Genomic DNA, 27,482 nt, shown 5'->3' with positions numbered 1-27,482 from the left:
ATTGACTCAGACAACACACATAAACATAAATTGTACATAAATTACATATAAATTCAACAAGACCTAAAGACTGCAAATGAAAAACATTAGGACGGCTCAGTGACGCAGCCGGTAGAGTTGCTGCCTCATGGTGCCAGAAACCCAGGTTTGATCTGGACCGCTGGTGCTGGCTGTATGGAGTTTGCATGTTCTCCCTGTGACCACGTGTGTAGGAGCCATTTTGCAGTTATTAGTTATATTTGCTTATTAATATTATTACCTTGGATTCTGCTGTAGTTTGGACACTATAGAGTTAATGCAATGCTTACGTAGGGGCTGGGTGGAGCCAGAGTACAGGCAGTTGGGTACTTGCTGGCAGAGTGTGTGAGCTGGGAGGTGCTGACAGAGGGTCAGCTAGAAGCTCCGCCAAAAGATTTATCAGCCATGATGTAATCGCCTGTAAGTGTTATTAACTAGAAGATTAATACAAACTGTGTCGAAGTTATATCTGGCAATTCGTAACGATCGCATAGACTGTGGCAAGATATGGAATTTTACCTAGCAATTAATAACCAGTCGATGACAAGAGATATGCCAATATGTTTATTGCACCTTCAAATAAAGAAGACTATTAAACGTCTAGGAGGATCTCTGTTATTAGTTGTTCGAGTTATTACGCTTATCGCTGACCCGGTCTATGCAAGTGCCAGCTTGGGAGCTAATTGAGATAGACGAGAAGCTGGCCGCTACAATGTGGATTCTCTCTAGATGCTCTGCTTTCCTCTCACATCCCAAAGATATGCAGATCTGTAGGTTAATTGGCCTCTAAATTGTCCCCGAGTGTGTAGGAAGCAGCTGAGAACATAGCACAGTACAGCACAGGAACAGGCCCTTCTGCCCACAATGTTTATGCCAAAACATGGTGCCAAGTTAAAGTGATGTCATCTGTCTGCACATGATCCATATCCCTCTATTCCTGCACTTCCATGTGCCTATCTAAAAGTCTCTTAAACGGCACTATTATATCTGCCTCCATCGCCATCCCAGGTAATATGTTCCAGGCCCCCAATACTCACTGTAAAAAAATATGTCCTGCACATTTCCATCAAACGTTTCCCTTCTCACCTGACAGCTATGTCCTCTAGTGTTGGACATTTCCAACTTGGGGGGAAAAAAAGTTCTGACTGCTTATCCCTTCTATGGCTCATTTTCTCAGAAAGTGGGATAACATAGAAATAGTGCGAACTAGTGATCGATGGTCGGCATGGACTCTGTAGGCTGGAGGTCTTGTTTCCAGCTGTATATTTTCAAACTCAAATTAGTGCACAACACAATTAGAAAACAGGTCCATCACCTCTAGAAAGCTGGTGTCAATTCAAATTGCAGAAAGCATCTTCATCCAGATTCCCAATGATTTCAAACCATGATCATCCTGTCATCCTTTTGGAAATTACATTATCATCATCAAATCCAATTGTTTTCTACTTCTGGTGCCTGTCCTCAGGTGCGGTGCAGTGGTCATCATGTTCTTCACTTTCTTAAGTAGCCACCATAATGTCTGCTCCACTTGTCTTCATAGCACTTATTGTTTCCATATTATGCATACCATTTATTGTAACATCCCTATGAGGGACTTTGTGATGCTTTTTTGAACCACACAGGCAGCTTACAAATCTTTCTATGTTGCACTTTTACTTGGGCAGCTATCCCATAACTCGCTTTAGAGTGCTAAATCAGAGGCGGAGCATGTAATTCTGGAGGGGGAAGAACCTGTTTATTTGTCCTCAACTTCTTTGTAAATGGATGTAGTAGTTAAACAGAATGTGCTTGTCCCAGTGCTCTGATCATGACCCTGCACTGCCAATTTCTGGTGTAGCCCTCCATGATAATATACCAGACACATAGAATATAGAATAGCATGCAGATTAATTTCTTTGCCTTCTTGAGCAGAATTAGTAAATACGGGTACTTGATGATTGACATGGACATGGTGAGCCAAAGATGTGTGATTGGGAGCCCAACTTCTAGGTAGTGTTATCCCCATGCTTTCACTACCCATGTCCCTCCTGCTGGTTGAGGTAATGAGGTTGGAAGATGCTGTCAAAAGAGTCTTCATGCGTTTTTGCAGTGCATCCTGTGGATGATACAAACTACTGCTTCTGTGCGTCAGTGATGGAGTGAATGGTTGTGGATGGGGTGTTTATCAAGTGGGCCGCTGTGTAACTTGTAACCTTCTGTGCCAAGTGTTCGACTAAATACCTCTTAAATGTTGTGAGAGTACTAGCCTCCACCACCCCTTGGTCAGTTCATTCCAGATTTCACCATTCTCAGAGTGAAACAAATATCTTTTCAAATCACCAATCTTTATGTTAAGCCTATGTCCTCTCTTCACAAACAGAGGGATACATTTCTCACCATCTCACTTGTCTACCCATTTCTCCTAGTACTTCCAACACTTCTCCTTCCGGCACTTCTCCTGTCCATGCACATGGATATGTAGGGAATGGAGGAATCTGGATAATGTGCAGGCAGATGAGATCACTTTATCTTGATACAGACATGGTGGACCAAAGGACCTGTTTGTGTGCTGTACTGTTCTACATTCCATGTATAGTACAGCTTTGCTCCTAGGCAACAGAACTTGGATACAGTAGATTACAACTTGGATGAAGGTTTCTCATCCCATTCTGCTACAGTACCATACTGCATCATAATACTCAGACCATTTATTTAAAGGATTATTTGAAATTCCTTGTCACCATCTGCGCTGCAAATACAATGTAGTGTGCATTCTTCCACATTTTCATTTATTCCCATGGTATTCAAGGCACCCTGCCGGTTTTCCCTGCATATTGATTTCCCAGTCTTTGAGGTATGCATGGACTGTGGCTCTCAGTATTTTTTGCCATCTTATGCTAACTTACACAGGATGCTTTTTTTTCATTGTAGTCGTGAGCTGATTTGATTGGAGAAAGCAAGGCTGAGAGGTATCCATAGTGGGTCTTCCCAGGTTCTGTCGTTATGCAACCCAAGGGTTCACATCTTTTGGATCTAGAAGACACAGATGACATTACAGTTACCCGATCAGTGACATTGCAAGATGCCATAATGTCTGCAAGCAGAAGTTCAATAGAGTATTTTGAGCAAATTGTAATTGCTGCATTACAGGTAGTTTGCTGTGGGTCAAATGCAAAATCCACATAACAGATAAATGGCTTACTTATTTGTAGTTAGATTCCATTGCCTACATTTCAGATTCGAAAATGGCCTTGCAAGACTAATAGAAGCACATTAGAGCTCAGTTACAAGCAGTAACCTTGCCAACAAGAATATGGACCTTCTGAACACTGCTACAAAAACAGTTAATAGTTAACCACATTGGAATGGATTGAGTGTCAAGTATAAGCCAGATTCAGTCCAGTCCAGACATCTCTGTCCATGCAGGACATTAGTCATCAGGTTTTAATAGTAATTTGACAGTTTCACTGTCACATATACCTTTGTATCAAGGGTCCCGATCCAAAACGTTGCCTATCCATGTTCTTCAGGGATGCAGCCTGACCCGTATTGCAGCCTGAGCAGCATTTGTGGTGTTACAATTGTATCAGTGGCAGATTTATGGAGAGTATTCTAATCTACAGTAAAATGCCAACTTTGCAATAAATCGGAAATCCTGACAGTTTGACATCCGGATCACCCCAGAACTCACTGGGGCCCAAATCCCACACTACCCCAAAACTCACTGGTTCATGAGCTTGATAGAACATAGAACTGTAACAGGACAGGAAAGGGGCCCACAATGCATGTGCCAAAACATGATGCCAAGTTAAATTGATCTAATCTGCCTGTGCATGATCCATATCTTTCTATTCCCTGCGCTTCCATGTGCCTATCTAAAATCCTCTTAAACACCACTATCGTATCTGCCCACCACCTCCCCTGGCAATGTGATCCAGGCCCCCACCACTCTCTGTGTAAAAAACCTGCCCCCCCCCCCTATTTATCTTCCCCCCTCTCACCTTATAGCTAGTGTTGGACATTTTCACCCTGTGAAAAATGGTTCTCACTGTCTACCCTATCTACGGCTCTTATAATTTGATACACCTCTATCAAGTTTCCCATCAACCTCCAAAATTCCAGAGAATACAATCCAAGTTTATCCAAACCCTCCTATAGCTGAAACCCTCTAATCCAGGCAGCATTCAGTAAACCACTGTATCCTCTCCAAAGCGTTCACATCTTTTCTGTTATGGTGTGACCAGAAATGCATGCAATACTCCTTGAAAATTACTGGGGCCTCTGATTGTTGTGCACACTTAAAACTCCATGGCCTGACAATGAGGATGTACAGATTCTCAAATACACCATTGGAAATCCATGCTCTGTAGTCACAAGGCTTCCTTGTTCTCCTGTCATACTTCCTGAAACAGCCAATGTTACTCTGGCAGGACTCATATTCCTACTTCTCTCTTTTGACCTCCTGATCAAGCCAAACCCACGATCAAGTCCTTCCTTTCTCCTGATATCTCCTGTAAGGCCTTCAATAGACAATAGACATTAGGTGCAGGAGTAGGCCATTCGGCCCTTTGAGCCAGCACCGCCAATCACTGATCATGCACAATCAGTACCCCATTCCTGCCTTCTCCCCATAGAACGTAGAAAACTCCGTACAGACAGCACCCGTAGTCGGGATCAAACCCGGGTCTCCGGCGCTGCATTCGCTGCATTCGCTGCAAGGCAGCACCTCTACCGGTGCGCCACCATGCCTTTAAGAGATCTTTAAGAGGTCTGCCTAAGGGGCCTGTCCCACTTAAGCTTTTTTTAGGTGATTGCTGGCGACTGCGATAGTCGTAGCAGTTCGCCGAAAAAACGGCAACTGGACCCCCCCACGACATTGTCTACGACAAGCTACAACAACCTACCACCTAGTCGACGTCAAGCTACGGCAAGCTACCTACAACCGGCGACCCAATCGTCGCGACTTTAGGATCTCCACCTACGACCACGCCTATGACAACCTACGACCACGCAGGCGACAACCTACAACAACTGAAGTCAATCTACGTCTATCCGCGACAAGCTACGACCCTGTCGGCGACAACTGAAGACAATTCACGTCATTTTCGTCTCCGGTTTTGACGCCGGTACCAGTCGCCGGTTGACGTAGGTTGATGTAGGTAATCGCCAATGGAATTCACCAAAGTCAGCACCGGCGACAACCTACATCACCTGGCGACAACCTACGACAGCACCTAAGTCAGGATACGTCAAGCTACGCTCATTGGCGTCAAACCAACAGTCGCTGAAAATTTTTAAACATTTCAAAATCAAGCGGCGACCAGAAAAATGCTACGACTCTTTGGAGACTACTCACGACCATACATGCGACACGCCAGCGACCATGTGGCAACAGCCTAATTGCCTGTAGTCGCCTAAAAAATCGCCTAAGTGGGACAGGGGCTTAACTCTCTCTTGAAAGCATCCAGAGAATTGGCCTCCGCTGTCTTCTGAGGCAGAGAATTCCACAGATTTACAACTCTCTGGGTGAAAAAGTTTTTCCTCATCTCCGTTCTAAATGGCCCACCCCTTATTCTTCACTAAATGGAATAACATATTGTTTACTTTTTTTAAACAACGACCGCAGAGGATTTCTAAAATAAAGCTTGCTTGGAGGGTTAGTGGTCTTGACATAGTATTCCATTAATGATATCAATATGTTTTGGAGGTCCACATCACAACTCTGGCAGCAATGGACATAAGTGCTAAGTAGTTGCAAAATCAACATCAGTGCCATGTTTGTTCCCAAATAGTTGGTGAGGGTGTCAATTGAAGTTGTGCTGCTCTTCAATCGAGCCAATAACTCTCTCCTTAAATGTCACTGCTTGCTAATACTTTTCTATATTCCAAACCTCTTTAAATTTACTTTTTGATCGGTATTCCAGTTATTTAATTCGCTTATCCCTGTTTTTTTTGTCTTTTTATTTTTATGTTTATATTAAATCAAAGGGACCATAAAATGTCCTTGGTAAATAGGATTAAGGAGAATCCCAAAGCATTTTATATGTAAATTAGAAGCAAGACGGTTGCTTGGGAAAGGGTTAAGTTAATGGAGGGAAGTTATACATGGACCCAGAACAAGTGGGCAGGATCCTTAATCAATATTCACCGAGACTAAGGACATAGATGATGGTAAGATTTGCGTATGTTGATTATTCTAGGACATGTCAATATTAACGAGGGGGTGTTTGGTGCATTGAGAAACATAAAAGTGGATTAGTCGCCTGGTCCCAATGGAATCTATCCCAGAGTTCTGAGGGAAGCAAGGGAGGAGATTGTTGGGCTTTGACAGAGATATTTGTATCCTATTTAACGACAGACCAGGTCCCTGAAGACTGGAAAATAGCCTTTGTTTAAGAAGAACATCAAGGACAAACTAGGATATTATAGTGGGGGCGTGGCTGCGTTCTGCAGCTGCGGCTCACCGGCAGTCTCTCTGTCTTTTTTTTGTTTTTGTCTTTGTTATCGTTTAAATGTTTCTTTTGATTTATTTTTAACTCTGTATATGTGGGGGGTGGTGGGGGGGTGGGGGAAACCTTTTTTTCCAATCTCCTCCCCAACGGAGATGCGACCTTTACCGTGTTGTGTCTCCGTTCGTGCTACGGCCTAACACTGTGGAGTCGGCGGCCTCCAGCTGGGATCGACCTTGAAGACTCCGGTCGCAGGGCCTGGACTTACCATCTCGGAGGCTTCGGCCGTGCGCCCTGCAGACCGCAACATCTGGAGTTCGCAGGTCCCTGGCTGGCGACCGGCTTTCGGGAGCTCCAGCCGTAGCAGCTTCGACCACCCCGAAGTGCGAGGTTTGATTGACCCGCTCGCAGGCCCCTTATCGCCCTGCGTGGGGGCTTCAAAAGTCGGGAGCCTCGATCGCCTTGTGGCACCACGGGAGAAGAATGAGGAGGAGATAAGACTTTTCTTTGCCTTCCATCACAGTGAGGGTGTGCCTGGAGCAATCACTGTGATGGCTGTTTGTGTTAAAAATTGTAATGTGTGTCTTGTGTTCTTTATTGTCTACTGCCGGACCCTGACGCGAGAGGATTAAATTCCATCTGCTCTTGCTCTGTCCGATTTACTAGCTGATCAAATCAGGAAGCCTATCCTCCTCACAATCCACAACACCATTTTTGGTGCTAGCTATAAACTTAGTAATCATATCTCCCACACATATGTCCAAGTCATTAATGTGTATAACAATTGGAAAATGTCCCAGAACTGATCCCTGTCATACACCGCTGATCACAGGCTTCCAATCACTAAAGCAATTCCTCACCATTACACTGTCTCCAATTTACAAGCTGAGTTTGGATCCAATATGCCATTTTGCCAAGGATCCCATAAGCTCTGACTTTATGCAACAGTCCTTTGAGCCTCCATTTCCTGCCTCGGTTCTCTAACTTTTAATGCTTTTATCCAATAAAATAAAATAATTTCAGTTATCAACTGATTTGTCTTAAATTGTCTTTGGGAAAAACAGTTTCCCAATGTTTGTATATGTAATGTCTTTCTGGCATGACTTAAATGACCTTTTATTTTAAATTTATGTGTTATAAATCTGAACTCCTCTAAAACAGAAATACATTTTGTAATGTCTCTCGGATTTTGAAACAAGGAACCGCAGATGCTTGTTTATAAAAAAGGACATAAAGTGCTGGAGTAACTTGGCGGGTCAGGCAGCATCCTAGGAGAACATGGATAGGTTACGTTTCAGGTTGGGACTGATTGTCGGGGCGGGGAAGGGAAGGAAAGAAAGCTGGAAGAAAGGAGGGGCAGGACAAATCATGGCAGGTAATATGTGGCGGCACGGTGGCGCAGCGGTAGAGTTGCTGCCTTACAGCGAATGCAGCGCCGGCGGCTCAGGTTCGATCTTGACTCCGGGCGCTGACTGTACGGAGTTTGTACGTTCTCCTCGTGACCTGCGTGGGTTTTCTCCGAGATCTTCGGTTTCCTCCCACACTCCAAAGACGTACAGGTATGTAGGTTAATTGGCTGGGCAAATGTAAAAATTGTCCCTAGTGGGTGTAGGATAGTGTGAGTGTGCGGGGATCACTGGGTGGCGCGGACCCGGTAGGCCGAAGGGCCTGTTTCTGTGCTGTATCTCTAAATCTAAAAAAAAATGTGAACACAGGAGAGGGGAGGGGGAGGCTTTTATAGGCAGATGGTTGGACAAAGACCAGAGATGAAAAAAACAAGGTGTGAGACAAAAGGACTGAAAAGTTGGGAATTGTGAAGCCAGAGGAAGGAACGAGGGGGAGGGGAGAAATAGGTGTGTGTCCAGGTGGGGCACAGGGTAGGGAGGCGAGGGAGGGGAGAAAGGGAAGGGGAGGACACTGCCTCCAGTGTTCCTGATGTGGCCTTGTGTGCATCAGCGAAACCAGTAAATGTTTCACTGAGCACTTGCACTCAATATGTCAAGGCTCACAGGATACCCATTTTACCCACTGCTAACCATTTGAACTCCCCTTCCCATTCTAACCTTTCTGCGCTGGGCCTCGTCCATTGCCAGAGTGAGGCCACACGCAAACGAGAGGAACAATTCCTCATATTCCACTTGGGCAGCTTACAACCCAGCAGTATGAACATTAGATTCTTCAACTTTAGGGCCTCTAACATCCACCCCCTCTCTCCCTTACACACCCTCTTTCTCCTCTGCCCCCCTCCCCTGTGCCCCCCCCCCCCCCACCTGGACTTGCACCCATTTCTCCCCCTCCATCTTTATTCCTTCCTCTGGCTTGACAATTCACAACATTTCAATCCTTTTGTTTCACACCTATTCTTTTATCCCTGACCTTTGTCCAGCCATCTGTCTACCAAAACACTCCGTCACTTATCTTCACCTCTTACACTATCTCTGCCCCCACCCCCCAACAATCAATCTGAAGAAGGGTCCCGACCCGAAACATCACCTATCCATATTCTCTAGGGATGCTGCCTGTCCCACTGAGTTACTCCATTACTTTGTGTCTCTTTGATTTTGTTTGATATACTGTATATAGTTGTTTTTGAGTACAGTCCCGATGCATTGTAAAGTAATATTAATACACACTATTCTTCAATGACACCTGCTGACCATTTACTCACTTCATGATGTTGCATTGGTCATAGGAATACACATTTCACAGTCCGCATAACTTTGCCAAGAAAAGCATTTGAAATTCCCAGCTTCTCTAAGTTTATTTTCAACATATATCAGCCTTTTTATGGACTGTAAAGAGATATACCACAACTCATATCAAGAAATAGAGCCCAAACACATATCCTCTGGAAAAATAATGGTTGTTGAAACAGTAGAGCTGGGGTTTCAAACTATTAATCCAAAGTTAAGATTTGTTTTGAGCTATCAGACTTTGGATGCTTGAAGTTTTGTTAGCGTTAGATTTATGCTATACTACCTCATTCTCCAAGTGTTAACATTATGGACATTTCTCTCTGTGGCCTATCCCTTCCTGGCCTTTTATTCCCACGACTATCGGAAGGCCAACTCCCCAAATTCTTTATTTCCTCTCTGCAATACGCTGACTTTTCCTCCAGATACTGATTTCCAGCTGTTGACACCCTATTGTACTTTAACCGACTGGTAATCCTGCATTTGTGAATGTAATAGTTAACCAGTTTTCGTCACCCAAGCGCTGTCATAACTTAACCTACTATGAAGTTGTTGCCACAGGTCAAGTAACACTACGTAGATTATTAACAACCAGGCTGAATTTCCACAGAACACCCTGGGATGCAAATTTAAATTCTTAAATTCTTCTTCCTTAAGTAAAACAGATTTAGATCTCAGTTTCAAAAGGATGCGCAGAGTGGTAGACTCGACCTGGTCCATCACAGCTACATCCCACAATCAAAAACATCCACACGAGCTGCTGCCTCAAAAAGGCAGCACCTTTACATGTTATAACTGGAATTCAGTATTGGCAACCACCTTTATAAATCTCATCTACATCCTCTCTAGTGCGATCACAACCTGCAGTGTGGTGATATGACGTCAGCCGTGGAATTGGGAATAGAAGGCCAGTAAGGGCATGGGCTGCGGGAGGCTGTGCAGTTCACCTCGACGGCGGAGTCGGCGGTTGGAGGGCCTGCAGCAGCCTGGGTGCCTCTCCAAGAGGCCTAGCTCGTGGACTAGATACGGCCTGCCATAGCACAGAGCAGTGGAGCAGCGCAGGAGGATGCCAATGGCTACACATGGCCAGGCCAACCCTGCAATGCTGCCAGGGCAACGGGCCAGTTGTCAAGTCCCAGTTGTTATAGGTGTTGAGTTTTTAACCTGGCCACGAAGGCCCGTTATCCAGGCGGTGTGCACTTAATGTATGGCAGAGTTGGATCAAAGGGCTGATTGGCCTACAGGTGCTCCTGTATTCTGGATTCCTATGGCTAGAAAAGTCAGGGATATCACTTACACAAAGTATTGAAAGAGATTGGATAAGCTGATACAAACTAAACTGTTAAAGGACAAAGGATCTATAGCTTTATATGTGTAATATACTGGCAAGGAAGTAGCACTGAACCTTAAATTGATGATTGTGATTCAGCCAGAATATTATTATGCTCAGGAGGGATTTCAGTGAACTGGAAAAACAAGAATTAATCTCCTCAAGTTCATAACAATTTCAACAAGGGTTTAAAACTATGAACGATTCAAAAAGACTAAATAGTAAAAAATTTCACTGGCAAGTTGATCTTTAACTAGATGATAGAGGGTGATCTAGAAAAGGATGAGAAGTAAGGTGAAGTTACCAAATAAAGTGAATTATTGTGATTTTGAACACACTGTCTGAAATGCCAGGTAACCTTCCTTTGTGTTATGCTGAAGCCTTTGCTTACCTACCATACTATCTAGTAAAGAATCAGAGATGCGTAGTTCTTGACCAACTTTGAACATGAGATTGTGGTTGTTGTACATTGTAGTTGGTTTTGGACAACAGCCAGCAAATTCCAGAACTGTAAGACAGTTACATTCTTGACTTTATTTCCAGGAACATTCCAAGTTAGCTGTGAAAAGGTACCATACCTGATAGTGGAGCTACTTCCAGCCTCTCTCTGTAATGTGATGTTAAAAACATAAGGAGGAGCATGCAACTGAATTAATCTATCATAAAATGGTGGGTTACAGATCCAGTCATCCTGGAACTCAAGAGTTGCCAATTTCAGCTGTACTGTTTCAGGTTGGGTGCCATAAATTAGGAAAATCTAGGGTCTCGGATTGGTAGTCTTCAAAGACTTACATATGACTCCAGATTCTCCCACTGCATATTGTATAGTTGAGGATGTAAAGGGAGACAAAGCAACAAAAATAGCATGTCATCTATAAGACAGAGTAATATTTGCATTTTCAAGTAGAAACAAGGAACTGCAGATGCTTATTAACAAATAAAAGACACAAAGTGCTGGAGTATGATCGATCGGTGTTCTCAACAGCATTGTGGAAATGCAGCAGAACAGGTGCAAATGGTTTTGTGGGATTTCAGACAGTGTATTTCAAATCCGAATAATGGAAGGCCTGGATAGAATGGATGTGGAGAGGATGTTTCGACTAGCGGGAGAGTCTAAGACCAGAGGGCACAGCCTCAGAATAAAATGACATATCTTTAGGAAGGAAATGAGCAGGAATTTCTTTAGCCAGAGGTTGGTAAATCTATGGAATTCATTGCTACTGATGGCTGTGGAGTCAAAGTCTTTTTAAAGCGGAGATTGATAGGTTCTTGATTAGTAAGGTGATAAAGGTTATGGGGAGAAGCAGGAGAATGGGGTTCAGAGGGAAAGATAAATCAGCCATTATTGAATGAAGGAGGAGACTCGATGGGCCAAATAGCTTCATTCTGCTCCTATGTCTTGTGAACTTATGAAACCATATTTCACCTCATTCAGAAAGAAACTAATTACACCTCTGGTTCTTGGCCCGATTAGGGTGGCAGATGAGGGATAGATTGAAAAATGATAGAAGCAGACTTTGCGTCTTACAATCTGCTTGTTGTATGTAAGAACAATGCTACTGTCAGAACCTAGGTGTGGTTCATTGATGGTCTCACTAGTACACTCAAACCGGGTTCATCTCACGTTTCGAACCAGAGAAGCCCAAAGAGCGAAGAAATTGCTGGAAAGGGAATCCATCATCCCACCTGACTTAAGGGCCTGTCCCACTTTAGGCGATTTTAGTCGCCGACAGTTCGCCGGGTGTCGCGGGCATGATCGTGAGGAGTCTTCCAAGAATCGTAGTGGATCTCAGCACGTCGCTGAGAAATCATCCAGAGTGAAATTTCTCGGCGACAGCTGGTTTGTTGCCAGGTATCGTTGCTTATTGCGGGCGCTGTCGCCTGCTGTCCCCAGGTTTGCTAGGTTCTCTTAGATGCATTTAGAAGCACATTATATTAAAATAAGTAAAGTCATTTCAAAATACCATAAAATGCTTGTGTTTAACCAATTTATTTACCATCAGGACATTTGACAGGTAGATTTGAGGCGATAGTTTGACGGTCAGGTAAGCGTGAAAATTTTGCGATGTTTATGGCCATCAGCCATTACATTTAAAGTGGGCTCCCAACCCAGATATGCAACCCAGAAACCAGATATGCATCTCCCGTACATTTTCAAAGAATGCCCACATACCTTTCACAAAAATCCACTTAACCACTTTTAAAATTATTATTTTTAATACAGCTATTAGTAAACTGGAAGTAAATCCAGTTTATGCCTTGTTACAGTGATGCTTGGTTTTTAAGTAACTCATACAAGATGTCATAGTTCAAAACTCTCAAGTACTTACCGACTTGTCAGTGATTTCAGCGAAAATTAGGACGCCGGAGAAGCATTGACAGCGTGGGAATTTTGCGATGTTTCCGAAGACGGTGTAATCTTGACCTGACTTCGCATTGTCGTGGTCATTGTCGTCGGGTAAAAGAAAAGTTTGGCGATCTGCTACGACTTTGACAGTGTCCGGCAGTCGCCTTAAATCGCCTAAGTGGGACAGGCCCTTTACACCAACACCCCAGACACATTTTCAGCAGATTCTAATCCTTTCCATGAGGAATGGAGCAGGCAGCAGGAGCTGAGTGTAGAAAATTCTAATAAATTAAAAAGGATGTTGAAGATAAGATTAGGTAAAATATAAATCTTTACAGAAAAACAGATAAAAAGTTAATTAGCTCATGCATCTCAGAGTAATTTCCAGATTGAGTATTTTTTCAGTCCAACTAGAAAGGGTTAAATGATGGATATTTATTTGCGGAAATAACAGGATGTAAAGTTTTGGAAACATGTAGGAATGAGAACTCATAATTAAGCAGGTTTAAATAAAATTTGAATAAGAGAGAAATTAGTACAATAAAATGCCCTTTGAACCTTTGAAATTAGTTGAAGATAAAAGTATTTGACCGGCAAATAACCAAAATTATGGCCGAATTTTCAAGGAAAGGAAATGAGAGAAATGATCAGATAAAACAAACAATGGGAAATGTTCAAACAGGATATAGACTGAAAATAATCAAAGGGAGTTTAACAAAAGTGGTAGTTATTTAGAAGCAGAGAATATGTCAAATTATAATCAGACAAAATAAAAATAATAAAAAGATTCTAAAACATTTTTTTATACATATAAAATGTAGTAAAGAATAGAAAGTGCTTTAATAGATTCAATGAAAATGAACAACAGAGGGAGATCATTTGGCTTATGCCCCATGCTGGACAAGAAAGCACAACCTAACTGGCCAGGATTAGCTGCTCAGTCAGGGCTCTTCAAGTGAACATTTAAATATTTTGGAAACATAGTAAAGACTTCTGTCTCTTCCACCATATCAGGCAGAGCACCAGACTCTACCTGGGTGAATTTTATTTCTCATCTCTATCCTAATGCTCTAACAATTTATCTTAAATATATGCCCCTCTGATTTTTTTTAATCCCTTTTCTAAGAAAAGTAGATCCTTCCTGTTGACTCTATGTTAGCCTCATAACACCCCTCATCCTTCTCTGTTCCAAAGGAAACAATCCCAAGTTATTCAAACTTTCCTCAAATAAAATAATTTCCAGTCCTGGCACCACCCCTATAAATCCCTTCTGCATTATCTGCATTCAATCACTTCCTTCTTGTAAAGTAATATTTTAAGGATTGAAGCTGCAACCCAACTGTACACAATTATTTCATGAACTCAAATAAAAATACAAAATATATAGAAACATGCAGCAGTTGGTCAGCATCTGTGGACTGTGAAACAAAGTTAATATTCCTGGTCAAAGATCTTTCATCAGAACAGATAAAAGTTAGGAATCAAATATTTTACATTGCGAAAGAGAGGGAGTGGAGAGAGGAAAGGGAATGTCTATAATAGGTTGGGGTCAGATGCAATGATATACAGTGCTCTCCATAATGTTTGGAGCAAAGACCCATCATTTATTTATTTGTACTCCACAATTTGAGATTTGTAATAGAAAAAAAATCACATGCAGTTAAAGTGCACATTGTCAGATTTTATTAAAAGGTATTTTTTATCCATTTTGGTTTTACCATGTAGAAATTACAGCTGTGTTTATACATAGTCCCTCCATTTCAGGGCACCATAATGTTTGGGACACATGGCTTCACAGGTGTTTGTAACTGCTCAGGTGTGTTTAAATGCCTCCTTAATGCAGGTATAAGAGAGCTCTCAGTACACAGTCTTTCCTCCAGTCTTTCCATCACCTTTGGAAACTTTTATTGCTGTTTATCAACATGAGGACCAAAGTTGTGCCAACGAAAGTCAAAGAAGCCATTATGAGACTGGGAAACAAGAATAAAACTGCCAGAGACGTCAGCCAAACCTTAGGCTTACCAAAATCAACTGTTTGGAACATCATTAACAAGAAAGAGAGCACTGGTGAGCTTACTAATCACAAAGGGACTCACAGGCCAAGGAAGATCTCCACAGCTGATGACAGAAGAATTCTCACTATAATGAAGAAAAATCCCCAAACACCTGTCCGACAGATCAGAAACACTCTTCCGGAGTCAGGTATGGATTTGTCAATGACCACTGTCCGCAGAAGACTTCATGAACAGAAATACAGAGGCTACACTGCAAGATGCAAACCACTGGTTAGACGCAAAAATAGGATGGCAGGTTACAGCTTGCCAAGAAGTACTTAAAAGAGCAACCACAGTTCTGGAAAGAGGTCTTGTGGACAGATGAAACAAAGATTGAATTATATCTGAGTGATGGCAAGAACAAAGTATGGAGGAGAGAAGGAACTGCCCAAGTTCCAGAGCATACCACCTCATCTGGGAAACACGGTGGTGGGGGTGTTAAGACCTGGGCATGTATGGGTGCTGAAGGTACTGGCTCACTTATCTTCATTGATGATACAACTGCTGATGGTAGTAGCATAATGAATTCTGATGTGTATAGACACATCCTATCTGCTCAAGTTCAAACAAATGCCTCAAAACTCATTGGCCGGCAGTCCATTCTACTGCAAGACAATGATCACAAACATACTGTTAAAGCAACAAAGCAGTTTTTCAAAGCTAAAAAATGGTCAATTCTTGAGTGGCCAGGTTAATCACCCGATCTGAACCCAACTGAGCATGCCTTTTATATGCTGAAGGGAAAACTGAAAGGGACTAGCCCCCAAAACAAGCATAAGCTAAAGATGGCTGCAATACAGGCCTTGCAGAGCATCACCAGAGAAGACACCCAGCAAATGGTGATGTCCATGAATCGCAGACTTCAAGCAATCATTGCATGCAAAGGATATGCAACAAAATACTAAACATGACTACTTACATTTACATCACATTGCTGTGTCCCAAACACTATCGTGCGCTGCAATGGGGGGACTATGAATAAACACAGCTGTAATTTCTACATGGTGAAACCAAAATGTATAAAAATGGCCTTTATTAAAAACTGACAATGTGCACTTTAATCACATGTGATTTATTCAATTACAAATCTCAAATTGTGGAGTACAGAGGCAAATAAATAAATGATGGATCTTTATCCCAAACATTATGGAGGGCACTGTATGTGGGTATAGGTCCATTCTCATGATGGCTGGTTGCATCATTGCCTGATATGGCCATTCCAATGCACAGGAATGCAAGAGGGTGCACAGAGTAGTAGACATCATAGCCACAGCCCTTCCCAAAATCAAAAATATTTGCACGAGGTGCTGCCTCAAAAAGGCAGCGTTATTGTAGAGTATATAATGGTAACTGTAACTTTACGAACAATGGTATGATTCGTGTCATGTGATATATTCTATATCTTATCAGTCTTGTGAATATGTGCGAGTATGCGCAGTGTACCTTTGTGAGAAAAAGAAGACCCACACTGGCAACAGCGTGTACTGAAAACCTGTGCTTGTTTCTATCTACATGCTGAAACCGTAATATCTTACAATGGCGACGAGGATCGGATAGAGTTTGTCAACTCAACCTTTAAATACAGTACAGGACTGTTTTGCAATATGCAGTATTGTTTTAACATTTTAAACAGCAAATACAAAGCTGTGTCGCAGTTGTTTGTGAACAGGCCACGATAGGCCGCAGATCCTTCTATGCATGGGACTGTAGTTTAAAGCAGCTGTACAAATCATCTAGAGTTTGTCAGGCTATCTTTGTGTTGTGTCTACGAGGCAAAATTGCGTCCTTGGGATACATAGGCCGACTAGGGACTTTTGACAAGAATCGTGAAGCCTTTACCTCGTACTGTGAGCAAATGGAAATGTTTTATATTGCAAATTACATTATTGTAGCTGAAGAAACAGAGGATGATGATCAAGTGCAGGTAAGGGCACAAAACAAGACCATCCAGGAACAAAAGAAAGTCATTCTATTAACTGAAATTGGTCCTGAAGTTTATGAAACTCTCACCAACATCCTAGCCCCAGAGAAAGCAAGGAATGTTTCATTTGAGACAGTTCTTTCAAAACTTGATGCTCACTTCAACCCTAATCCCATAGATATTGCAGAAAATTACAAATTTCACACAAGAAACCAGAAGTCTGGTGAGACTGTGGGTGAGTACTTTATATTATTGAAGAAGTTGTCACTACACTGCAATTTTGCGACATTTCTAGATCGAGCTTCGCTTGATAGATTTGTATGTGGAATGCTGGATGAGCGAATTCAATTAAAATTACTGAACACACCAGCCCTTACCTTTAATTTTGCATGCAAAGCTGCTTTGGCCATGGAGATGGCATATGAAAGTGTACATGGGTTTTGTCCAACACATGCTGGCACAGTTAACAGTCAAAAGGCAGTTCCAAAACCCAAGCATGACAAGACAGGGAAAAGGTCTTCGCACCAGTTCTGGGAAAAGCACAGATATGTGCTAACGATGCAATGGTCAACACAAAGCAAATAAGTGCCAGTTCAAGGACTCTAAGTGCTATAACTGTCAAATGAAAGGCTGTGTTGCATCAGCATGCAGAGCACCATCACAGGATAAAGCAAAACAAAAGGCTCGAGAAAACCAAATGTGTGTGATTCACAACCTCGAAGAACACTCAGAGAGTAATGAACTTGGACTGTACGGCATCTATACACTGAATGGTGGGTCTGGAAAAGAAGACTTTCAGACAAAGGTCAAAGTAAACAATCAATACATTACTATGTGTACTGTTGATGCTAATACTGCTGCTGATTGCACAATTATAAGCAAAGACATCTATGAATCCAACATTAGTAATATACCTATCACAGAAACAAATGTTCAGCTGAAAATGTACTCTGGAGAAGCATTGGAGATATGTGGAGAGATGGTTTGTGATGTACCACACGAAGGCAAGTTATGTCAGTAGGCCAACGTTGATGGGCAAAAATTGGCTCTGCTTACTGAAAGTGGACTAGAAATCTGTACTCCAAGTCGAAGCGCAAACACAACTGGATCAGTTGATGCAGAAACATCTTGCTATGTTCAATGACAGCTACGATGGCATGAAGGGTGAGCAAGCACACGTCAGGATTTGGCCCGATGTGGGACCTGTCTACTGTAGATTGCGACCAGTGCCATATTCGCTGAGAAGTAAAGTGGAAGCTGAAATCAAAAAGTTGGACAAACGGTGTACTGATTAAAACAGATCGCAGTGATTGGGCTACTCCAATAGTAGTGGTTCCGAAAGCAGACAACACAGTGAGATTGTGTGGAGACTACAAAGTGACCATCAACCAGGCATTACTGTGGATGATGAACAGTATCCACTACAAACCTCACATGATTTTTATGCTGAACTTGCTGGTTCCAAGGTATTCTCTAAGCTAGATCTGTCATATGCATATGCTCAGCTAAATGTTGATCGTAAGAGCCAGCAGTACCTCACGATAAACACAGGGCTGTATTCCTACACAAAACCCTATGGTGTGAAGTCAGCACCAAAAATCTTCCAAGCTACAATGAACAAGATTCTGCAAGAAATATCACTTTGTTTGAGCAATCAAGATGACGTGCTGATTGCGACTGTTACTGAGGAGGAGAATCTGGAGATACTCAGTGAAGTGTTGAAACGGCACGATGATCACAATATAAAGTTGAAAAGCAAATGTGCATTCTTAAAGACTGAAGTAGTGTATATTGGTTTGAAAGTGGATCAACATGGACTACAACCAATGAAGGAAAAGATTGAAGCTGTAGCAAACGCACCAATACCACAGAATGTGTCTCAACTCCGCTCCTTCCTGGGTATGATACAGTATTACTCACGCTTCTTACCCGATTTAGCATCAAAGCTAGCTCCTCTTCACAAGTTGTTGAAAAATGATTAAAAAAATAGGAATGGTCCAAAGAGCACCAAAATGCTTGTGATGTATGTAAGAAGAGCTTGACCAGTGATGCATTACTTGCTTACTACGATACAAATCACGAGTTAAAGTTAGCTTGTAATGCATCTAGTTGTGGGGTAGGAGCTGTGACTTCACATGTAATGGAATATGGACAAGAAAAGCCTATCTCATTTTCATCAGGCACGCACCAAGAGTGAGCACAATTATGCACAATTCGAGGAAGAAGCCCTTAGTATCATTTTTGGGATCAAGAAATTCCATCAGTATCTGTTAGGTAGGAAATTCACCCTGGTTACTGATCATAAGCCACTTCTCGCTATTCTTGGTCCTCGGTCAGCAATACCTACAATGACAGCCTTGAGGACTCAACGAAGGGCAGTTCTCCTGGCACAGTATGACTACAGCATTGAGTACCGCAGCTCAAAAGAAAATGCTATCGCTGATGCATTGTCGCATTTGCCTCATGAAGGATCAGATGTGGGCACTGAAGGTGCTATCAACATCACAGATGCAGTGGACAATGACTTGCCAGACACAGCAGCTGAAATTGCTGTTGAAACTCAAAAGGACACAGTGCTAAAACAAGTATACGAAAAAACTTTCTGTGGATGGTCAGAAATAAAACCATGTACTAATGAACTAAAACCTTATCACAATAGACAACATAAACTGTTCTTAATCTCATTGTACTTGTACAATGACAATAAAGATATATTGTATTGCATTGCAAGGGTGTATTAAATGGGGTCACAGAGAAGTATTACCCAATTGTTTAAAGCAAAGATTACTTAAAAAACTCCATCGTGAACACACAGGTATTGTGGGAATGAGGTCTACAACTAGAGGTTGCATGTATTGGCCAGTGACATAGAAGCAATGGCAAGCAAATGTAGCACCTGTCAGAATTGTAGAAGGAGGCCTGCCCAAACCCCTTTGCAAACATGGTCTTGGCCTACTAGACCTTTTCAGAGGGTTCATGTGGGTTTTTGAGAACATAGGAATAATAATTTTCTTGTTTTGGTAGATAGCCACTCAAAATGGATTGAGGTGGTACATATGGGTACAAACACAACAACAGAAAGAACAATAGACGCATTGCGGTCTGACTTTGCGTGCCACGGATTACCTGAAGAGCTTGTCTCTGACAATAGCCCCCAATTTCGTGCTGCACTCTTCCAAACTTTCACAAAGCTAAATGGTATCGATATCGAGCATACCTTTGTGCCAACTTACCATCCGGCATCTAACGGCGCAGCCAAAAGGTCAGTCAGTATCGTCAAAGGAGCTCTCAAGAAACTAGTTCTTGAAGGGAATTCAAAATCAGAATGTCACAGCGGCGAACTAGTTTCTGACTGAAATATCGTACCATGCCACAACTACCACATGGTATACGCTTGCTGAACTTCTCATGAAAAGAAGGCTCAGAACTAGACTGAGTTTGGTTCCACTTAACCTATCTCCTAAGGTTGAACACAAACAATCTGATCAGAAATGTCATTATGGTGGAAGTCAAAAAGAGCATAGGTTCAATACACAGGATCAGGTTTGTGTTCTCAGCCCCATTACAAAACAAGCAAATGGGAGGTGGGAACAGTAGTTGAAGTGTGTGGTACCCGGAGGTATTTGGTAGAAATTGGAGGACGTGTTAGAAGTGTGCATATAACCATATGATTCCAGCAAGGGCAAAGCATAGACGAAGAAGCAAATCTGTCAGACTTGGTATTATTCCAAGTTAAGATGTAAGAGTAGAATCTCCAAAGAAAGTAGAGACAAAGGTAAATGATCCTGAACTTGACTCTCCTTTAGAACCACAACCTGACACTCCCCCTAAACCACTCAGGAGATCAGAAAGAGTGCCTAAACCAGCCATTAGATTACATTTCTAAAATTATTCTTGTTTGTCTAATTCACAAGGGGAGAGCAGTATAGTGTATATAATGGTAACTGTAACTTTAAGAACAGTACTATAATGGTATGATTTGTGTCATGTGATATATTCTGTATCTTATCAGTCTCGTGAATATGTGTGAGTATGCACAGTGTACTTTTGTGGAAAAAAAGAAGACCCACACTGGCAACAGCGCGTACTGAAAACAAGTGCTTGTTTCTATCTACATGCTGAAGCCGTAATATCTTACAGTTATCATTACATAGAAACATAGAACATAGAAAATAGGTGCAGGAGTAGGCTATTCGGCCCTTTGAGCTAGCACTGCCATTCAATATGATCATGGCTGAACATCCAGAATCAGTACCCCGTTCCTGCTTTCTCCGCATATCCATTGATTCCATTCGTCCTAAGAGCTATATCCAACTCTCTCTTGAATACATCATGATTATGGATTGCGATGATCCGACCCATGCCCTCTTCTCGCTGCTATTCAGGTAGGAGGTACAGAAGCCTAAAGTCCCACACCATCAGGTTCAGGAACAGCTACTCTCCTACGACCGATCCGATCTGCACAACCATATCCTACTTCAGCTAAGGAACACTATGACACCTGCTACACTATCATGGACTTGTTTTCTCACTGTATTTTGCACGAATGTATTGTTTTTTTTGCAGTTTTTTATCTTTGTACTGTGTTGTAGAATATTATGTATCATATATATATTTGTGTGTTGTTTGTATCAATCCGCCATGATGCATTTGCACGCAAGATTCCCACTGTACCTGTTCATCACTGTACTTGTGCATATAACAGTAAACTTGACTTGACTATACCAATCACTCATAAACCTTGCCTCAGCACATCCATACCCAATTGTCCTTGCTCAATCTAGAAACAAAGGTTGATGCTGTGAACCTGGGCTGTTGGCAGCTTCCCTCTCCACGTACCCTGTCCTCCACAAACAATTGTTCCTATCCATTCCTCTGATCCGTTCCTTGTGAATAAAGACCGTGGTGCTGAACAGTTAGATCAAATCGGTTTGGATAATTGGTTACCTGAGACTGTTCCCTGGCATTATTTCATAGAACAATGCTTGCCTGTAAAGCATGGTTGGTGGCTCACGGCGTCAGAGACCCGGGATCGATCCTGACTGGTTGCTGTCTGTACGGAATTTGTACGTTCTCCCCGTGACGTTTGGGGTTTTCTCCCAGGTGCTCAGGTTTTTGCTCCCACACTCCAAAGACGTACAAGTTTGTAGGTTAATTGGCTTTGGTAAATATTGTAAATTGTCCCTAGTGTGTCGGATAGTGCTAGTGTACGGGGTGATCGCTGGTCGGCATAGACTCGGTAAGCTGAAGGGTCTGTTGCCACATTGTATCGCTAAAGTCTAAAGTGAACATACAACAGAAAAGTACAGGAACGAGCCCACAATATTTGTGCCGAACATGATGCCAAGTTAAATTGATCTCATCAGCCTGCACAAGATCCATATCCCTCTATTCCATGCACTTCCATGTGCCTATCCAAAAGCCTACAGAGATATAGCATGTAAACAGGTCCTTCGGCCCACCTAGTCCATGCCCATCATCGATCACCCGTTCAAGCTGGTTCTGAACCCAGCTGCTGGCAAGGAGCTGACCAGGAATGGTCCCGGCCATTGGCGCGGAGTTGATCAGGGTGAGTCCCGGTGAGGAGAGGAGAGATGTTGGCGAGCAAGAGGGACCGTGTGCAAGTGGAGAGCCCTCACCCGCGTGAGTGCCGACGATCGGCTGGGGACAGGTCCGCATGAGTCCCGGTGGTCGGTGGAGGAACACGCCGCCGAGAACAAGGAGGGACCCGGTGTGGAGGGGGGGAGGCTCGAGAGCAAACAGGACCCAGCATGGGGAGGCCTTGCAAGAACAAAGAGGGACTGGGGGGGGGGGGGAGAGAAAAGGGAGGGACTATATTGAATACTTTTGTAACTTTGTCAGCGCCCTTTACTCTTGCATGCTTGTACAGTACGCAAACAAAGAATCTCACTGTACCATGTACACATGACAATAAAGTATCAATCAATTAAATCTCTCACAACCGATTCTAATAACTTGCTCACAAAAGTGAAACTAATAGACAAGTAATTATTTTGTTTATTTTTGATAAAAATAATACATTAGCAGTCTGATCCTCAAATAAAACTCCCTTAACTGATGGTCAGATCCCCTACTTTTGCTCTCATCTTTCACTGGTCTGGTGATATATTCGCTTACTTGATATTGCATTTATTCCTTTCCATATGATACTAATTTAGCAAGAAATAAATAGACCATAGAGATTTTGAAGATATCTAAAGATGAAAAGATTAGCAAACGTTAATAAGAATCCATGACGGGATTGAAACAGAAGAACTGCTATTGAGGCATGAAGAAATGGCAGGGAAATTAAAACAAATATTTGACCTGTTTTCACTGAATAAATACACAAAAATCTTCTGAAAGTCGTAGAGAACAACATGTCTAGGAAGAATGTAGAGTTGGAAGAAATTAGCATAAGTCATCAAAAAGTATTAGAATAATTAATTGGACTGAATTCGATAAATCCCTGGGAATTGATGACTTGCATACCAAAATGTTTGAAAGCCTTGTCTTTACAGATGCTGATGCTCAGTCATCTTCCACAACTCCACAGATTTTGGAATGGTTTCACAAATAGAGAAATTATTAGATCAGTTAACGTGACATCAGCAGAAGCAAAAATGTTATTAAATGATAAAAGAGCACTGTGAAAATAATAATAGAAGTAGACAGAGTTCACCATGGATTTGGGGAAGTTGAGTTTTCACAGGTTAGATAAGCAAAACGAGCAAATTTGGTGTATATGGACTTTCAGTAGGGTTTAAGTACCGCACAAAAGATGACAAAGCAAGTTTAACAGAACATGGAATCGAGATATTTTGGCACAGATTGAGGATCTTTCTAACATTTTTTTTCTCCCAATCATAATAGTTTGTCTATATTTTATCCTCAGTTCTTCCATCTATATATTACTAAAACTCTCTGTCCGTGTGTATGTGTGTTTGTGCAAAGCATAAATTTTATAAATTTGAGCGCCTGCTCAAAATGGCGGCGCTGCCCTAGCAGCTGCGGCTTACCTGCGGTCCATTTGTCTTTGTGTTTTTGTTGTTGTTTTTTTCTTAATTGTAGATGTGATGTCGTGTTTTTGTGGTTGTGTACTATGTGTGTGTGTGGGGGACAGGAGAGAGTGGGGGTGAGGAGGAGGGGAAAGTGGGGGTGGGGGGAGGGAGAGGAAAATGGGGGTGGGGGGGAGGGAGGGAAGTGGGGATCAGGAGACGGGGAGGGGGGAATAGGGCTCACTCAGTGACGACACCCTCTCCCCTTCCCTGTCCCCCCTCTACGAGGAATGGGCCCAACGGGTCCACTTGGTCTAGTCTCATCTTAAAAATGAAGCTGCCTTTCCGGCTGCATTTTAAGCCATGTTTTAGTAGCGCCAAAGGTGGCGCAGTACAATGGCAGCCTCGCCAACAGTCTGTCTCGTCCTTTTCTTTCTTTGGTGTTTTTTAGTATGTGTTAAATGTGTGTTTTAGTGTATTTTTAGCTTTGTATTATGTGGGGGGTGGGGGGGATGGGTGGTTGGGGGAAACTTTAAAAAATATCTTACCTCGACAGAGATGCGAGTTTTTTTCCGAATCGTATCTCCGTCCGTGCTGCGGCCTAACATCGAGGAGCTGGCGGCCTCTTGCTGGGGATCGACTTTGGGAGCTCCAACCGCGGGAGCCTGCAGACTTAACATCGTGGAGCTGGCGGTCCCTTTGTCAGGGATTGGCTTCGGGAGCTGCAAGCTGGGGGAGCTTCAACTACCCCGATCGCAGGAGTTTCAATCGCTGGCTGCGGGAGCTTTGATCGCAGAATAAGGAGGAAAGAAAATAAGACTTTATTGCCTTCCATCACCGTGAATAATGTGGGGGAGCCACTGTGGTGGATGTTTATGTTAACTTTTATGTAATTGTGTGTCTTGTTGCTTTTTTTCTGGTATGACTATATGGGAAATCAAATTTCACTGTACCTTAAATGGTACACGCGATAATAACGGACCATTGAACCATACTCGTGCTTCCAACACTGCCTTCAGTTCATCTGCCCTAATCACTATGTCCTTTGCAGTGAGGTATATATCATTAAGCACGTTGAGCCTCTTCTTTGTCAATTTTCCAGCATTTATTTAGGCTGGGCTTCAGTTTGCAACAAGCAGGAAACACTGTTGGAGAGTTAAGTGTGAGATCTGAATCACTTGAATTATATCAAATTGGCTTCTGCCCAAAGCCAGCAGGAATGCAGTAAAAGGCAGAAGGCGGATGCAGATAATTACGCGAGTGCTGGGAACCAAAGCGTGGTTGCCAATACAAAGCTGAGAGAGAGGCAAACTTGGGACCATGGAGACTAAGAGGTATCTTGCAATACCCAAAGCATGAGCACAAGGAATCCTCATAGCAATTATAAAAAGTTACCCTGGCCTCTATAATTAATGCTTTGCCCATGATCTCACCTGATCTGTTTTGTTAAACTTGCTTTACAAGGCTGATGGCATCAATCATTTGTGACTTTTAAAATTATGGAAGCCCTCAGATACTTAAAAAAAACCTATGAACAATGATTATTCTGAACTAAAAGGCCACTGGATAGGAATGCAACGGCATGCTATAAAACCTTGTGATTTTGACATTTTAACTACCTGACTGAGCAGGTTGTTTCAAAGCAGAGATGTATAACTGAAATGAAATAGGTGTATAATTCTACAACATATATTTGTGTGTATTAACAATCCACAAAACAATAAAAATCAGAAACATAAATACAAAATTAGGCTAGACAAGTCCACTTCAATTCTCCCTTTTATGAGGGATATCCAGAGGGATGAAATTTCAGTTAATTCAGTGATGCCAAGCGCCTGAATTTTGCATTATTGCATCCCCAGAAATTGAATTTTACCCATAACAGAAAAGGAAAATGTTGCCATACATTGCATTGGAAAGAGAAGCTAGAAATCTGGACAAATGACTGTTGCAAATGACTATAAGCAATGCCCATAGCAGCTTGTTACTGCGTGGTAATGAGTATATGACAACGTTCCCACTTAATGCTTCCATGCCTTGATTTACAATATGTCCATGTACATAACGTGTACCTTGTGAACCATTTTAAAGAGCTCTTAAAAATGTTGTCTGAACTCATTTCATATATGTATATATGGGAAATTCCTCCCACAATGTTGTTTCACTCTTTTGAAGATTGTAAGAATGACCTTATGGATGTAATAAAACTAATAAACTTCAAGCTTTTTTCAGCAGTTACAAATGTTAAGCAATTTGATAGAGCTAAGTGGACAAAGGAAAGGTCAAAATGCTTTTTGATGAGTCATCCTGACTACTGCAATCTCTGCATCATAGAAACTGTCTTAGGCCATTTTGATTCACTCCATGTGATAGTAAGAAACAGCTGGAACATCAGTAAAGGTAATTTTACCAGATTACATTACAATTGCACTCCAGAACTTGCAACCTCTTTTGCCAAGTTGTTCTAATATGGTTACAACACTGGTGTCCACCTCACTATAGGGGAAGATAGACACAAAATGGTGGAGTAACTCAGCGGGGCAGGCAGCATCTCTGGAGAGAAGGAACGGGTAACGTTTCAGGTTGGGACCCTTCTTCAGACCCGTCTATCATAATAAATCTTTGTTTTCCTAATGCAATTAAATCTTGTCCCACGGAATGTTCTCAACCCGAAACGTTACCCATTCCTTCTCTCCTGTTCCACTGAGTTACTCCAGCATTTTGTGTCTATCTTCAGTTGAAACCAGCATCTGCAGTTCCTTCATTCACAATAGGGGAAATTACCTTGGTTTGTCTGTTGTCAGTTATCAACAAATTGCTGGAAGTTGTTGTCAACAATGATATCAAGTGGTACTTATGCACCAAAAACCTGCTCTCCAAGGCTCAGTTTGGGTTTTGCCAGAAACACTCGGCTGCAGATCGCATCTCAACCTTCATCCAAACATGAATCGAAGAGCTGAATTGTGCAGGTGAGGCGAGAGTGATTGCTCTTGTTGACATAAAGGCAGCATTTGACCAAATGTGTCAACAATTAGCCAAGTGTGTCAACAATAACCATTCCCACAAGGCCAAGTCTAACCATCTATTCTTGCAATCAAGTGCATAAATATCATTGAGACTCCGAAGATTAATTCCATGGGGTCATCATTGACCAGCAACCCAAATGCATCTGCTACATAAACAGCAGCCACAAATGTAGCTGAGTATCCTGTGGCAAGGGACTCACCTCCTGAGATCTTAGTCTTTTGACAATGAACAGTGTACGGTCACAATGAAATACTCTGCATATACCTGCATCCACACAGCTGCGATAACTTGGTGCAAAGTACCATCCAGACAAAGTAACCTATTTCAAAGTACCCCATCAACCATCGCAAACATTCATTCCCCACATTTTCACACATCATTTCATTTAAGTCCACCATCATCTCATTTACTTACTTTTAATCTTCAAAACAGAGCTGAGCCATTAGGTAACATTTCATTCAAAGACTGGAACTTTTGACAATGCAAAATTACCTCAGTATTACTCTGTGGTGAGATTCTGGTCTATTGATATAAAAAGCTTCATAACTCCTCAGGGTCCTATCAATTTAACAGATCAAACTGAGAAAAGCAAGGTTTTTCATCAGCTTAGATATCAGAATCCAACATTAATATAACAGAACAGTATGCCCAATAATATTCTTCCTT

The 27,482-nt window shown here is 42.2% G+C and overlaps 1 long non-coding RNA gene across 1 annotated transcript; it reads right to left on the bottom strand.

Annotated features, from left to right (window-relative positions):
• On the bottom strand, positions 1–24,423 carry LOC144592703 (uncharacterized). Its single transcript, XR_013547171.1, has 3 exons — positions 24,338–24,423; positions 12,800–13,097; positions 1–3,030 (listed from the first exon to the last, which is right to left on the bottom strand). It is a non-coding gene; the product is annotated as an uncharacterized LOC144592703 (long non-coding RNA).
• Between the last annotated feature and the right edge of the window lie 3,059 nt (positions 24,424–27,482).

This window comes from Rhinoraja longicauda, chromosome 4 (genome assembly GCF_053455715.1).
Source record: "Rhinoraja longicauda isolate Sanriku21f chromosome 4, sRhiLon1.1, whole genome shotgun sequence".
NCBI lineage: Eukaryota > Metazoa > Chordata > Chondrichthyes > Rajiformes > Arhynchobatidae > Rhinoraja > Rhinoraja longicauda.
This window is presented reverse-complemented; position numbering and strand designations above follow the sequence as displayed.